This window comes from Pteropus alecto, unplaced genomic scaffold (assembly GCF_000325575.1).
Source record: "Pteropus alecto unplaced genomic scaffold, ASM32557v1 scaffold69, whole genome shotgun sequence".
Taxonomy (NCBI): domain Eukaryota; kingdom Metazoa; phylum Chordata; class Mammalia; order Chiroptera; family Pteropodidae; genus Pteropus; species Pteropus alecto.
In genome coordinates this window covers 8,715,358-8,732,453 of record NW_006494610.1, presented here as the reverse complement: position 1 = coordinate 8,732,453, position 17,096 = coordinate 8,715,358, and the positions used below count along the sequence as shown (strand labels likewise).

The 17,096-nt window shown below is 32.6% G+C and overlaps 1 protein-coding gene across 2 annotated transcripts in view; it reads right to left on the bottom strand.

Moving 5' to 3' along the window:
• Positions 1 to 17,096, bottom strand: part of SEMA3C (semaphorin 3C) — a 158,920-nt gene that overhangs the window by 25,838 nt on the left and 115,986 nt on the right. The gene's annotated exons all lie outside the window — the stretch shown is intronic.

The window sequence follows — 17,096 nt, the reverse complement described above, 5'->3', positions numbered from 1 at the left end:
AGCAAATAAATAATTTACTCAGATTTCCCAGGTCGAGATTGCCAAAAACGGAGATGTATAATAAATATAATATATACAGAAAATGTTACTTATGTTGAGATTTTTAATTAAGGTAGTTTCTTATGTCACATAAAAACTTGGTAAACATATAATTATGCACCCTACAAATCAGATATATTTTAGTTTTAAAAGAAACCAGGTGAGATTTAGCAAAGTGGGATTAAAGCAAATTTGTGAGTAATTTGATCGAGTAACAAAACATTTTCTCACCCAAATGTGTTTCTAATAAAATAACTAATGAGGTGCATCATGAATATCAAGTCATTACAGTTTTAATGTATGAGCACATAACTATGAATTTATAATTTAGAAAGGTAAGTTATCACAGATACTGGAACTTTTAAAAATTCTGTTGAGAAATGTCAATAAGAAGGTTTAACGTCAACTGAGTTGTAAGGGACTTTGCAACTAGGAATCATTTAGTGATTCTCAAATCCCACATCTCAAACTGTCCTCTTTTCCACAGGCAAGAGTTATTCTGACATAAATGATTCCATTTCATGTTTACAGTTTCTATTTTATGAACCTAATTGAAAGACTCAATAATTCTTAATAAATAATGTACCCTACTTTAAAAGGTTATCAACTAAAAAATGAAAGCCTATTAAATGATACTAAAAATGTTTATATACAGAAGAACAAGACTTAGAGATTTTGTCAGAACTGAATTTTCCTGAATCTTGTAAGGATACAAAGTTTGAACACCTGATCTCAGAAGTTTCAAACTACTCAAAAACAAATAATTCTAAAGCTTTACAGGCTTAGGTGTAATTTAAAAATTTTGAAATGTCTCTCTTTCACTGATTGACTTCCTTAGAATCAGCACTGGTAACAATCTGAACTACTTTTTGGAAGACAAATACTGCAAATATAAATTGGAAGAGAAAAATTTTGGGGTTGTGGTACAGAGACATGTCACAATTGAAAATTGATGTTATTGAAGGTATTTCCCAATTTATATTAACAATTCATCACAAAGAACAGTGGAAACTTCTAGGGGAATAGAAGATACCAAAATAACCTAAAATGAAGTCCTTGAAATTAAAACAGCTAGGGCAGGATCCATGTGTGTGTGTGTGTGTGTGTGTGTGTGTGTGTGTGTGTGTGTGTGTGTGTGTGAGAGAGAGAGAGAGAGAGAGAGAGAGAGATGAATGAAGGTGTAAAACTATCTTTGTTTTAGGTCATGTTATCAAAAAGGTCATCTTTTTTTTCATTTTTTTTTTTAAGACATCACAAGAGAGTGGTATGGCTCCCTGTTGAAGTTTGTGAGGAAAGAACATTGTCATTCTACATGACAGCAATGACATCTTTCTTGAGCAGAGACAGAGCAGAAACTGTATTTAGCCATAGTCCCAAATAAAACTGCAGGAAAAGAAACCTTGATCACAGGAGTTCCGAAAGAGAAAAAATATCAACTCTGAAAGGAATTAAGTATTGTCAAATGAAACAACTGGCTCCTTTTTCACCTCAGCCCTTAACTTACTACAAGAGCGAAATCTTACATATATCATTTCTTCTGAAAGAACCTACAATATACTTTATACATGTCATTTATAAAATATTACACAAAAAGCAGCTATAAAAATGGGCTAGTAAATGATAATGCAAAACTTGCCTTTGACTCATTTGCAATAAAAGCTGGAACATCCCTTTTTTATTTCTTGTCTTCCTATTTTAGTTATTTTTTGTTGTTGTTTTGCGAGTAATTATGAGTAAATTTTATTTTAAGACCATTAAAGGAAAAAATATTTTTCTAAAACGACGTCAAATTATCTGAAACTCTTGCAAAAAGTAAATTTAAGTCTTGGTAACACTTCTACCTGAAAATTAAGTTTAAGTAAGATTATAGAAATGCAAAAGCCCCATTAAGAAACAAATATTTATTGGATGCCTACTGTGGGCTGGCTCTATGATGAAAATTTATTATTTAAGTCTGACTTTCAAGAAAATAAATGTCCATTTTAATTCCTTTACTTTTCCACTTTTAGACTTGCATTGGAACTTTATGATCTACCATTTCCGCAGAGCTCTTTCATTACACTGATTCAATTTTCATCAGTGTATCGCAAATGAAAATATTTGTTCTTATTAGAATTCCACATATTAAAGTTTTTTCTATGCATAAATGAGAATAGTTATTCAACTTGTGGATTCGAATATGAATGGAATAGCTTTAAATACCTGTGATAGTGTTAATCATCTCTATTAACAATGGTTAAATCAAGTGTTATGAGACATTGAACTTACATAATTGGGGGTCCTTCTTTAAATAAAATAATACTAAAACAAAACAAAACAAAACAAAAACACCAGAGTTGTTTCTGTCTTTTCCTAACAAGAACAAGGAACTCTAAAATGTATCATTGAGTCTGAAAATTACCTTAACCTTCTGAAAAAAAAAGAAAAGTTTCTATAAAACTGAACAATACAGTCTTTAAATTGAAGAATCTCTAATTATACAATATTTACAGTATCTTATAACTACAATTTCATCATTCAAGATCACTCTTTAATAAGTCAGCAAAAAGTTGCAAAATTTCTTCTTCAACTGAATATAAACAGATATACTTCTTTGTTTCATTTATTCATTGGCCTTTCTTCTATAGGGACCAAGAATGTACTCAGTCTCTTTATTACATTTCTCCATATAAAGTTTATCTTTATGAACTCCATACTCTCTCTGTTTTAAGCATGAATTCTTCCTTCAGGCATACCTTATTCAAATTCAAAACCAAACCATTTACCTGTCTTTCTCTGGACACCCTGTGGTTGGGCATTATCTCATTTAAAATGTGGTGCTCAGAATGATACAGTTGTTTTATCCTGATGCCAGATCTCACTGAGACTGGAATATTTAAAAAGACAAAGTAATAGTTCTAGCAGTTGATCAATAACTTTGGTGGCTGCATGGGCTCTCTAGGACTTGGGGCCTCAGAAAGAAATACTTCAACTCTAGTGTAAACCATTTACAAGGTTCCACTCTGGATGTCTTTACACTTCTGCTTCTGTTACAAACTGCCTGATTTCCACCATCTCTAGTTCAGATTTTCAAGAGACAGATTTAATCTGGTCCAATTTAATCATAACTAAAGCATATCATAAACCATACTTAGCAGAAAGTTCAGTTGTCAAATGCTTGTGTCATTTCAACCAATTTGGCACTGGGAAAGAGCCAATATATATGAAATCACCCATGGCTCCTCCTTAAGCAGGCCCATTAATGTAACAGTTTCTCTCAAAATGCAATCCTCGTAGATACCTAGAGCTTTCTTTATAAGACACACTCACAAATTCTTCAGTCCCCTATGTAGAAATACTTGGGCTGTACCATCCACTAATAAGTAAATAATTAAAAAGACATGGTTTGTCTTCCATCCATTTTCACTCAACAAAAAATTATGGAGCACCTTCAGTGTGACAAGCACTATGTCCAGTTCCGATTCAGAGACAAAGACTCATAGCACTAGAGAGTTCACAGTTTAGAACTTATGGTTTTTTGAGTAGCAGGTAATCCTTTAAAATGTTAGCCATTAAAAATGTGCATTTTAGAATGTCCATAAAACTAAATTACTTATGTCTATATAAAGTCATCTCTGTATCTTTTAGTTTGAAGATGATAATGTAATTATCAAATGTCTTCCTTCTGTGTGTAGTAAGAATGGCATTCCTTGAATGTACTCACAATATAAATCATTTTTATTGTTCTGGAGAATTGGGATATTATTTTTACTTCCTTGGGAAAAGCATCGTGTCTACAATAGAGTTACAGTGAAGCAGATTATCTTCCTTTTTTCCTGAAGCCTCAGTTTGTTTGCATGTACAATGTAAATAATAATTATACCTTTTATGATGGACATCTATTAGTAAAGCCTACTCAGAAACACTTCCCCTTCTTTTGATAATAACACCCTGAGTCTACTTTTGGAAACACCACCTCTTTCATTTTGAATCTACATAGTTAAGGAATGGTGTAACTTTTCCAGCCACAAGAAGACACACATAACAGGCTGTTTCAAAAGGGCATTCCTTTGCCTCCATGATTCATGTAGGAATGATCATAGAGACAAGTTAGGGCCCAGCCCTCTCTGAGAATTAGGTTGTGGAAACCTCTTTTTTTCTGAGGTGAGGGCTGTTAAAGACTTGTATATCTAGAGGTGTTGGGGCCATCCTTGCTGCCACATGCTGAGGATTTACATTGTGAGTACATTCAAGCAATGCCATTCTTACATACTCCCCAGAAGGAAGATATTTGATAACTATATTATCATCTTTAAACTAAAGGATACAGAGATGGCTTTATGTAGATACAAGTAATGGGGAGTTTTATAGACATTCTAAAGTACATATCTTTTAGTGACTAACATTTTAATGAAAACTCATGAATTCCTGACATCATTTTAGCACAAATTCAGCTATATTTGAGACTGCCTCCTGCATTTCCCAGTTGAACACACATAAAAAATAATTTTTTAAAACTAATTTGAGTAAGGTACATGGTCACTTTCAATTGAGAGTTCTGACTAATAAAAACGTTATGAATAATGCATGGAAATTGCTTAGCATTATGTTTGGAACATAGTATATCCTGAATAAATGCAAATTATTTTTTATTTGTACTTCAACCACTTACTAAATTATGACATTATTAGAGTCACCACTATTTTACGAACCTCAATTTCTTATCTATGAGATATAGGTAATAGGCATACTGTGAATATATTAAACATTGTTACATAAATCAAGCAAGATGAATCTTATAAGTGTCTTGCATACTGTAAACTTATACAGAAAGATAACATAGTAGACTCACCAACTCACATTAGTGATTTTAATTATCTTTAGTTTCATCGAATTTTTAAAGAAAATTCCCCAGAAAAGCTTCTTTTCTGCTTTATATATTTCATGCCATCTAAGATTTTTTCTTTTTAATATAAGAAGCATAGCAATATTATGCTTAAACCTGTCTCCATACAAGAGAACAGCTTGTATTTATAGCACAGCAAGTGTTGGCTATCTCAAACAAGTGATCAAATATAGGTCATTCCTGGTGAGTCATTTTAATAGTCAATTATATATCTATTCTGCTGAGTCTCAATTAAACTATAGTTCTTAAAGCGTTTCCCTAGACATTGCTGTGTCAAACTATTTACTTGCCACTGGGCTTCTGGTTGCCTAGGGATTTGGAGTGAACATTGCCTCCTTAGTCAGATCTAGTCAGTCTCTTTCTCCTAGTTGCTAAGCTATAAAAAATATTCTAGTAAGGGCCACCTTCATGGGTGTAAGATCTGTTTAATCACACGAGTTTCTATGGTCAGAAGGGCCCATGCTTGGTTTAATGTTCTGCTGTCACCTCCTTGAAATTCTTAATTATCTTAAACAACGGGTCCTGAATTTTCGTTTTACACTGGGCTCCACAAATTATGCAGTCAATTTGATTCTAGATGTTGGAAATTAATAACAACTTGTACCAGATAAGGAGTGACCTTATTTAATTTAGTAAAGACATACAAATCTCAGTCACATATTCAAGTCTTTCCTCCTTTACCTGTATCTCCACCATAGTGTCCCTAGATGTCAGCCTAAGCATCCCTATGCATGACTTAAGAGGAAAATTATTGCAAGAAAATCAGCTCGTTTATTAATTAAAATTAGTGTTATAAAAGATAAAATCACTATATTTGTTTGACATTTCTTCCTTATTATAATTTCCTGAACCAGTTTGTTTATTAAAATAATATATTTTAAAGCCAAAAAAAAAAAAAAAAAGACCTGAAAAGGCTCTATTTGGAAAATTAAAGCTTTATAGATAAATGAGGGAAGAATGACTAGACCTCTAACACTGCTAGTTTCTATAATTAGATTTTACCAGTTGGCTCCTCCATTTCATATTAGTTAAAATATATATTCATAATAGATTTCTTTTTCTTGTCAGGGTCTCAAACTGCTGCTATATTCTTTTAACAGTATTTTTAAATTTGAGAATAAAACAGAATAAAATCATGAGTTTATAAAATCTTTATTAGTAGTGTAGTGAATATACTTCTAAGAGGTGCTAATTCTATTCATGAATGCTATCTTAAGAAACATAATTTATTTATAAACTAGGTCATTTAGCACAATATCTCACACTTAGCAGAAATGTTCACACTCAGTAGGTAATTTAAATGCTGTGATGTGGATACTTTTGGCTTCAGCCCTTGGAGCAGTTAGAGCTCCAGTTAATCACCAATGGCATCTCAAGTGTCTATCTGAGGGGAGGCCCTTAGAAAGGCAGTACCAACACATCTCATCTATTCAGCATCTCCCACATTGTGCTGGTGCTAAAAAGTTTGTAGGGTCAAATACATTTGTGTAGTACTGGGATAACAAGTTAAACAGGTTTCTGTGCTGCACAATCTTTCAGAATGATTGAAATACCTTTCTGCATTGTGAGGAATTATAGTATTCAGTAACTTGCTAATACCACCAATTTCATTTAACTTCTGTCACTACCATCCATGTTCTTTTAGAGACCATGTTCTATTATACAAATAGTTTCTCCAAGTATGGTGTTCAGACTACCTCACTCAAAATTACCTAGGGAGTTTATTAAAAGTTTAGATATTGGTTCCCATGACAGATCACAAACATGATTTTTTAATGTGCTAATTTTAAATAAGTTTTACAGTAGACATATGTATCTGTTCAAACATTCGAGAATCTCAGAAGATGAACAATATAATTCTCTCTAATCTATTTCATCTTTTGGCAATTGTATTTGTCAAAAAAAGAAACTACTAAATTAATTTTTAATTTATATATTTAATTTTTATTTTATTTTTGCCTAAGTTAAGCTAAAATAACACATATTCTACTAATATATAAAGTTAATGACTAATTTGCAATGTACTAAAATATACTAGAATGACCACCAAGCAAAATTATAATAAAAAAATTTAGATATTTTGAAAATCAAGGTGTATACATGATTTATGAAATTACAAAAACACCCACTTAATCTGCAAATATTAAAATAATGGTAAAATCTAGAGTTCACATTGATATAAGAAAATAAGTATTTTAAAACATTTTTCATAGAAATGCAATCAGAAAAATCTTTCCAGAAGGCAATATAGCAGCTGTCTATGATGGGGTAACTGATATCAGAATAGCCTTCCTACAGCAAACAATTATAAAACTAGACAAACTATATGAGGTAATTCTTTCTAGGTAATGAATAACAGGTAGTGCAAGACTAAAAGAAGGGAAACTCACAAGGTAATCATGATCATTCAACTATCTGCCCAGGAATAAGTTTTCAACAGAGGTGCAGAGAGCTAGTGTGCAAGTAGTGCATGGTGATCCCACTGAGATGAAGAAGAAGACATAAGAATTTAGGAGAGCAGAAACAAATGAATTCTGTGGCACATGGTATAAGAGAGAGGGCGCTGCCTAGAAAGTGGGTTCCAAAATCCACATGGAAATCCCCTGTGAGTCTGTAGCTGGTTCTTGGCCCATATATTTGCAGGATGAGACCACTCAAGGCTTAAGAGATGGCAGCTGTTATAAGGAAAATGGAATAGATAAATTATAGAGTAAGCAGTTCCTAAGGAAGAGCAATCCTGGGTGAAGTTGGAGTTCTGGCCCTACTACACAGATCTCATCAACACCTTGTTAAAACTTCTGGCATCCTGCTGACACAAGAAAAGCTGAGCCTAGAAGAGTAAGTGCCACATTCTAGAGTAAGATTTACATTAGGCCTGCCCTAACAAAACCTGAAACCAAGATCTGATAAGACATACAAGGGAGAAAGTTTGGAGTGTGAGTCCTGCTAAATTAGAGTGACTTACCTCCAGCACAAAAATTTTAATGGAGAGTAAAATGAGTTTAAACAAAATCAAGGTGATCAACTAATAATTGGCTTCCTACAATAACAAGAGTTAACCCTTTTTAGGGAAGATAATAAAACCTGAATTAAGATGTTATCTACAATGACCACTATTCAACAACGACAAAATTGATTATATATACAGGGGAACGGTGGGGCAAGCACAGGGCAAGTGGGACATGTGTTGTCAATGGTCAAGAATAAAAAGAAGTCAATATTACCAAGACATTAGACTTAGCAAATAACAACTTTAAAACAGATGTTATAGCTATTATATGTTCAAAAAAATTAAAAGGAAACTGAAATAAAAGGAAGATGTGGTTATAATGAATTAACAGACATAAAAAATCAGCAAAGAAATAAAACCTGGAAAAAGTCAAATAGATATTTTGGAATTAATGTACAATAACTGAAATAAAATATCAACTCCATAGACTTAATAGTAGATAGATATCGAAAGGAAAAAGAGTCAGTGAACTTGAATACAAAGCAATAGAAGTTATCCATTTCAAGAACACAGAGAAAAAATGTTTGAAGGAAGTGAAAAGGTTCCTTTGGGCACACACGACATTATCAAATGGTCAATATATGTAATTAGAACTGTGAAAAGAGAATAGGGAGAGATTGAGGAAGAAAAAATATATGAAGAAATAACTGAAAACTTCCCAATTTGATGAAAAATATTATGTTGAAGATCTAGGATTTCAGTGACATCGAAGCTGAATATCTATAAAAAATTGCACCTAGGTATATTATATTTAAACTTCTGAAAAAAAAAAAAAATGTAGGAAAACACTCTGAAAGCAGCCAGAGGAAAAAGACACTATGTCATGAGAAGAAATGTAATTATTGATGACTTTTTATTAGAAACATGGAGGCCAGAAGATAATGGAATGACCTTTTTTAAAATGCTTAAAGAAAAAAAGAGTTAACCCAGAATTCTATTATCCAGGGAAATATTTTAAAAATCAATCATTTTTAGATAAATAAAAGTTGGGGAAGTTTGTTGCCTGCGGACTTCCCACATTTTAAGAAATGCTAAAAGATGTCTTTTAGTCTGAAGGGAAACAATACAAAATGGAAACAGTTTTATAGTAAGAATAGGAGAACCAGATATGACCCTCTTCCCATCTGGACTGATTGGTTTGCCGATATGTTTTGGAACTGCTGCAGCTATTTGCAAACATGAGAAAAGTTGACATAAGGACAAAGCTGATCCCTGATCTCTCCTAAGGAGGACAGAGCCAAGAACTCCAAAGAAAGACGCTACTTTAGAACCATCCTACTATTGTGATTCTAAGTTATGTGAAACAAAAAACATTTAAGAAAAAGTAAACAATGACATTTCAAAATATTCACACCCCCCCCAAAAAAGCCAAGCAGAGCCAACTGTCATATCATACAGAGTGCAAAAATAATCAATATTTAAGTATAATCCCTCAATATGAGTAGATGATTACACTTTATTTTTAATGCCTGCTTATTTTCTTTTATCTACAAATCTAAATTTCGATTTTTTTTTTTTCCGCTTTAATTCCTTAGGTGGTCAAACCTGTCCTGACTTGAACTAATTTGGCCACAAAACCTGACTTGTACTTACTTGAAGCTATTTATGGTCTTTATTTAATACACTTGGTTTGAAGATTTCTATGTTCACTGCAGAAATAATACTATGTATTTCATGAGGTGTGGTCTAAGGTTCTGCGAGCCATTTTACTCAATATATATGCAGATGTTCTTTTCCTTTTTAAAACTTCTAAATTCCAAAACACATTTGATTTCAAATAAGAGAATATAAACTAGGATTGCTTTTCTTTACATTTTCTTTCCCATCTATATTCTAAATAAGAAAGCATAGTTAATGCAAACAATAAAAAAATAATAATTTAAGAGACATAATAAAGGAAGAATATAGATAGAAATTATGTTCTGGTTAAAATTAACATGATAAAGTAGAAAGTAAATACTCAAAAGCAGTTCTACTAAAGACTAATCCAGGACACTGCTGTTGAGTCTGTGTAACAGCAGTTAACATTAGAAGGGATACAACAAATTCATACTGTTTCCTCATATGCTGAACACTGCGTAAGTGTGTAACTGTGTTCTATGAAGGTCCTCCTTTGGCAGTTTGCTCTCAGTTGCAGATAATTATTGTTCATTAACAACCCAGTTAATGGCAATTTCTACACCACTACTGAAAAAATACACCGTTTTTCAAACATGCAATAGTGTCCTCTATTTTCATTTTATCCATTCCGGTTTTACATTTGCAAATGGTATAAACTTGAACAAACCTGCCTCTTGTAATCCACTTTATTTCTCTATAAAATGTATTTGCCATACATACCTGACAAGGCTGTTCAAGATCAAAGGAGAGAGCCCATGTGAACCGTCCTTGTAAATTTCACACAAAGAATAACTAATTTTACTCTCCACAGCCTGAAATTCTCCTTCCATATTCCTACTCTTTGCCTGTGATGTAAATTATTTACTATTCTTAAATACCAGTACTTTGCTTTTATCTACAATTTCCAAACACAAGAAATGCCTCCCACATATCACCAGGAGATTCATTTATGATCTGTCATTAAAGTTTTTTTCTCTCTGTTTTTCCTATTATATTGTACTTCGATTTCAGTAATAGTATAAAATAATTATGCATATATTATTCATTGCTTGTTTCCTCCCACAAGAATATATAAACTTCATGAAAGGAGAGACATTTCTGTGTTTTGTTTACTGCTTCTGTCTAGTGAATAGAACAGTTTTAAGATTCTTAATATAAATTCAAAAATATTAATGAATGCATTTTTACTTATATATTTATATTCAAAGATATGCATGATTGACTGCAATAAATATATATCTACTATATAGGTACATGTGTATATGTACCTGCTAAATGCCTACTAATTTCTAGGCAGTGCACTCAGGGTTTTTCATCTCTTCTAATATTTAAAATAAGTCCATAAAATAGGTCTAATTAAGGGAAGTAGGCTTAGAGATGTTATATAATTTGCTCAATGTCATAAAACTGATAAGTTACAGAGGCAAAATTTAAACCTAGGTCCTTTGAATGTCAAAGAATGTTCCTTAATTCTTATCTTAACATTCATCCAAGAATAACTCATTATAACTATTCTAATAAGTTATTTTGTATTTAACAAGGTTTTGGAAAAGCACTACCGAAATTGCAATTGGTCATTATGAGAATAATCTCTGGAAATTTTAACTTGCCATATTACACTGCCACATGTATATTTAGAATTTTGTAGGTAAGCACACACATGCTTGTGTCCATTACTGCTGCAAAAAGTTTTGGAATTAATATATTTAGATAGGTGAGCTGAAAAGTAGACATCTAAGGCAAAGTTGAAAGTGAAATGTTAAGGTCAATGATTTTCCTAAACTGGCAATTTTAAAAAGAGTGACTAAATTATAAGTTTTGATTTAGTCAAGGCTTACCGAAAAAATCAGAAAACAGCAAAATGTGCCGTTTAAAAATTTTGACCTAATTATTTATTTAACTCAGGTGTCTGTCCTCATGAAAAAATATCTGCTATATATAATGAATCAAAACGTGTTTAGTAAGTTTACAATATAATATGTTTGTTTATTCTCATTCTAGAAGCTAATTTTATCTGTGAGGGTTAAGGAAAAACATCACAATTTAGTATCAGATCAAGTGATAATCAGCATACAGATTATTATAGTTATTCAATGATTATACAGCTAAAAATACTCAATAAGGGTCTCAGAAATCACTCAAATTAATGTTTTAGAATTTTATAAATTACAAAAATTTACATATCATGTATTAGTATCCATTATTGCATTACATCATGAATCTTGATTTCAAACAAATGGATTTACTTTAAATAATGCAGGAGTGTGTTCTATTGCAGGTTTTACTGATCCTACACAGGATGCAACAACTAAATTTCCAACAATTTAAAATTGAGGTAAATTCTTTGTATTTAATTCTTTATTGTTTGGGGAAGAATTATTCACCTAAAATAATGAATTTCGTGGTCACAAATTAACCTATTTTCCCGCACCATTTTTATCATAAGACAGGCTGTTCTTCATTAGTTTTCAAAGTTTAAATCACATAGAGAAACTGTCCTGGAACATCTGCCTATGTTTCTCGGGGAATAGGTAAAGAGAAGAGCTTTCTCCTCTTCATTGGATCGTCTCCTAATTCATCATTGACTTACCTATGTTAACCCTGTCCTACTTCCTCTTGTTCACATCTAATTCTTTCTAGTGAAATGGTTATTCTCCTCTCAAACTTTACTGGTCAGTAAGAATATAGGATAATGAGGAAAGCAGCATATTACAAGGGTACTCAGATATAACTGTACCACATCTGATGATCTTATCACTACTTCTTTCCCGCCAGGTACTCTCTTTAATAGAGGCCACAATGCTATAACTTCCTCTTATTTTCCTGTTACATTCATGATCACTCCTTCTCCAACTTCTTGAAAATACTTCATATTTTCCCACCCCCTAAATGAGCTCTCCATAGTTAATTTCTTATCTGCATAGTCTCCTAGAGTAACCTCAGGAATTGTCATGTTTCAGCTAACACCTACATAGACAATGATTCCCATATCTACATCTCTAGCACAGTCCTCTCTACTAAAATGTTATCTACAATAACACCCTCTTTGAATTATCTGTCTGGATGCTCCACCAAATCTTTAACTCAATGTGAGACAGACCTGGGCTTGAATTTAATTACTGTTTCTAATAGCTTCACAGCCCTAAGCAAGCCATTTAACTGCTCAAAGCCTCAGTTTACACAACTGCAAAATGAGGATAAAAATTCTATTTCATTGGGATGCTGTGAGGCTTTAATGAGATAAAGTATTATAGGTGATAGATTCAGTCTCTGATGCATGACAGGTCACAGGAAAGGATAAACATGCCACTCAAAAAGAAATTCATTATTCCCATATATCTGCTTGCTGATTACATATTCCCTTGATTAGTGAATAGTACTTCTTTATAGCTATTTGTCAAGATACATATCTATAAAACACTCTAGACACATTCACCCTCTCTCCTTTCCCAAATCAATTTGTTATCATAACTGCTGTGAAAAGTTCTGGAACTAATACATTTAGATAGGTAGACTAGAAATCTACTATGGCCTCACTGGGCTAAAATCAAGATGTCGCAAAGAGTGTGTTTGCTTCTGGACAATCTGCTTCCTAGCATTTTCCAGCTTCTAGAGACCATTTGATTTCTTTGGCATGTGGCCTCTTTCCTCCATCTCCAAGGCCAGCAGAGTTGCATCTCTCCAACACTTCTTCCTTTATTACACCTCCCTCTTATGGTAGCCAGGAAAGGCTTTATGCTTTTAAGAAATCATACAAGTAGACTGGGAACACCCGGACAATTCATAAAATCTCCTCATCTCAAGGTCTATAACATTAATTATACCTGCAAAATCTTTTTTGTCATGTAAGGTAACATGTCTGCAGGTTCTGGGGATTAGGACATATAGATCTTTGAAGGCTATTATTCTGCTAACCACATTAGTGGAAGAGAAAAACAAGCGTACAATTAAGTAAAGTAAAAATATATGATTGTAATATCACAGGCTCATCTCAGAAAATCCAGTTTCCAATCTTTTTGTTCCAACTTACACTATACTTTATATTCAAAAAGAAAACATTTCTTTTCATTTTCTACAATCTGTACTCTTTCCAGTTCAATAGAGATTTTTTTAAAAAAACAATGGCTTTCCACAAGAACACCCCCACAAGTGATAGCTAGCTATAGACCTCCTTTGGGTAGCCTCATAGAGAAGGCCTGGCCTGGCTGAGTAGTAGGCTGTGAATTCTTCTCCTAGGGACAAAGGCTGCCTTGGGGAAACTTGGCAGCACATCAAGAACAAGAACATAGCGTAGTTATTTCTTCTTAATACCCAGGCAAAAGACTTTGTAAACTGCCTTTAGGCTAGAAAATGTTCGTACATTCACAGAAGAGTAAAGGGTAAAATGAAGGCAGCGTACAAGGATGAGGTTTGACTCTAGTTGTTTTCAAGTCATGTAGGAAAATATCAGTAATTAAATAGTAAAGAAGTCAGTATTACAGAGCAAACCATTGCATCTCTCCTGCTGAGAGGTGCTTCCTCATTGCATGGTATCTTAAAATCCTCCATATATACCAACTGAATATGCAGAATCTATTTTAATTATGTAAATAGAAGTATGTCAAAGAGGTTTGTATGTGTTTGGTGAGTGTGTAAGACATTTTGAACACAGATATGCCCCATTTTAAAACAAATTTTGAAATGAGCTAAGATTTAGTAATGCATAAAAAATTAAGGTGAAGTCCTACCCCAATTTTTGCATCTTCTCCTCTACCTCAAAATATTACCTCCTTCATTCCTAAATATATGGTGAATCACATAAAAAGGTATCATATTCACAGGTTAAATTCTAACATAGTTAAGTTAATTCACACACAAATCCAGTGTGTTCCAAGTCTTCTGTCACATGTAAAACACATTTTGTTCACATATAAGATTTGGTGACAACTTGTGGATGGGTGAAATTGAGTGATATCGCTCAAACAAAGCAATGCTACTGCTAATGTTGAATGTTAACATCTCAGCAATATCATCTTGACATATGTGGATAAAACATTTAATTCATAGTAAAATGAGAAAATATAAATGAAATTAACTTTATAAAAGTAAAATAATATGAAGTGATAATGGTAAATAAGATAGTAATGTGAAAAAGATAAATGCTCAAGATGTTCAATCAGACAGCAAGAGTTTATATTCTGGTTGTATCATATACTAAATATCTATGTGATCTTAACTTATCTGAGCTTCTGTCCAAATGTGGTGAAGTGTGAGTGCACTTTGTTCACTCATTTATTCAAATAATATCTATTGAATGACAACTTTGAGTTGTCATTCAATAGATATTATTTGAATAAATAAATTAGAACATTCACTGTTCTAGGTACTGAAGATATAGCCATGAATATATCTGACAAATATCCTTGCCCTCTCTATGGAACCTACATTTTCGCAATTCCTCATACGGTAGTTATAAGGGTTGGATGAGATTAGGTAACGTCTGGCAAAAGGTAAGCACTGTAAATAAATGTATTTAGCATCATTATAATAGTAATAAAGTGTTTCAGAAAGCTGAAAAAGTATACTTATTTGCATAATATGTAGAATTCTAAATAAACAAATGAGTAATTCAGGCAAACTAGCAACGATAAAATTTATATAATCATTACATTTCTCTAAAAGAATATATTTCTGAAGAGTAGCTTAAAGAAAAACAATTCTGCTTTTTGAAATAAAAGTTTTCAACAATTAGCCATGTATTTACTTTTAATATATTATCTTTTTAAAGTATCTTTTTCAGTTGTCTCTGAATTAGCAATCACTGTATGGGTTATCTTCCATTTTTTGTTTTTCCCTTCACATAGCCTTTTTTGCTACTTTTCTACATGATCAAGCAGTCATCACACCATGATTTATGATCTTTCTCCTGTCAATTCAACCATCATTCTACTCTGTTCCATTAGCATGTCCTGCTGTGAAAATCCCTGTAGAATCCTTGGCAAACTCTCAGATGTTTTCAGGTTCTGCTTTGGAAAGCAGTGAACCACAATGTTATTAAAAGCCAGTGACTTTTAAAAGGATTTATTTCTTACCCCTAAGAGAAGGGGAAGTCTAGACATTACCTTTACAGTGACATTCATGTACAGCTTTCAACTGACAGTAGTATTTTCTGAACTCAAATGCACTGCTCCAGCTATCAAATTTTACATGGAATATTTTAGGGAGTTCTTTAAAAATCAAAATGCCTAGCTCTGCAGTTCAATAAGTTTGCCATTCCAAGAGACATTACTGTCAGAACCTATTAGTTACAATGAAGGTAGTTATCCTGTAATGCTGCAAGCCAAACACATTAAGTCTTTAGTCACATTTGTGGCACATTCTTCAAAACTCCACATTTTCAAAGGACTTACTGGAGCCAACATTCCTAGTACTTGCCCAGTTAAACAGAAGCAATAAGAAGCATGAAACACTACATACTATATAAGAATTTTGGCTGAACACCACATATATCGACCTTACATTAAAAAAAAAAAATCATAATGGCATTAAATCATCCTAAACCTCTAACATTCATTCATAAGAATACTTTCATTTTTTCATCAAAAACCACATGTCATTTTGATTCATGTATAGTGATAAAAAATATAAATTTGACGGAATGTGTCTGAACCTGACCCAGGCACTTAAATATTTTCATAACTCCAGAAGCAAAAGAAAACCAGGCAGAAATCTCTCCTCTATGCAATACAGCCAGCTTTGAAAAAATGACCTAGATGTAAACAGTTAGTGGCAAAGTTAAAATAGAAATGTTAATCCTATGAGGGACCTTGCTTGCTGTTTTCAGTCCTTCCTAAAGATTAAAAAAAAAAAAAAAGAGTAAGGAACATAAAAACAGCCACAGCCCTAATACTGAGAACTACACAAACAAGCAAGTGAGATTACAAAACAAAACAAAACAAAACAAAAAACAAAAAAAAAACAAACAATAACAAAAACACACACACACAAAACTTCACAAATACTAAAGGATAAAATAAAACATCGATTTTAAAATACATTTTTTTCCAGCTGTGAACTTTTTTTTAGAGGGGACAGTAGGAGGAATGAGTGGAAAAATAAGTAAACAGATTCTAGTTTAAGTTTTAATAGAATGACAAGATTATTAGAAAATAGCTTAAGAAGTCAATTTCCTAAAATTGCAGGTAAAATTAAATGATAGAACAGGAGTCAGCAAACTTTTTCTGTAAAAGGTGAAATAATACATGCTTTAGGCTTCATGGGCTAAAGAACAAAAAGCAGCCAGAGACAAAACTCAGATGAATGGACGTGGCTATTCTAATAAATAGTTATTTACGAACACTGAGCTCTGAAAATCTTATAATTTTCACTGCTTATAAAATATTCTTCTTATTTTTTTCAATCATTTAAAAATACAAAACAAAATCCCTAGCTTATGGACAATATACAGTGGCTGGCCTTGGTCCAAGTTATATTTTGCAGACCTCTAGACTAGACACTGATGATACAAACTGTAAACAATAAGTGATGAGAGGACAAATCTCA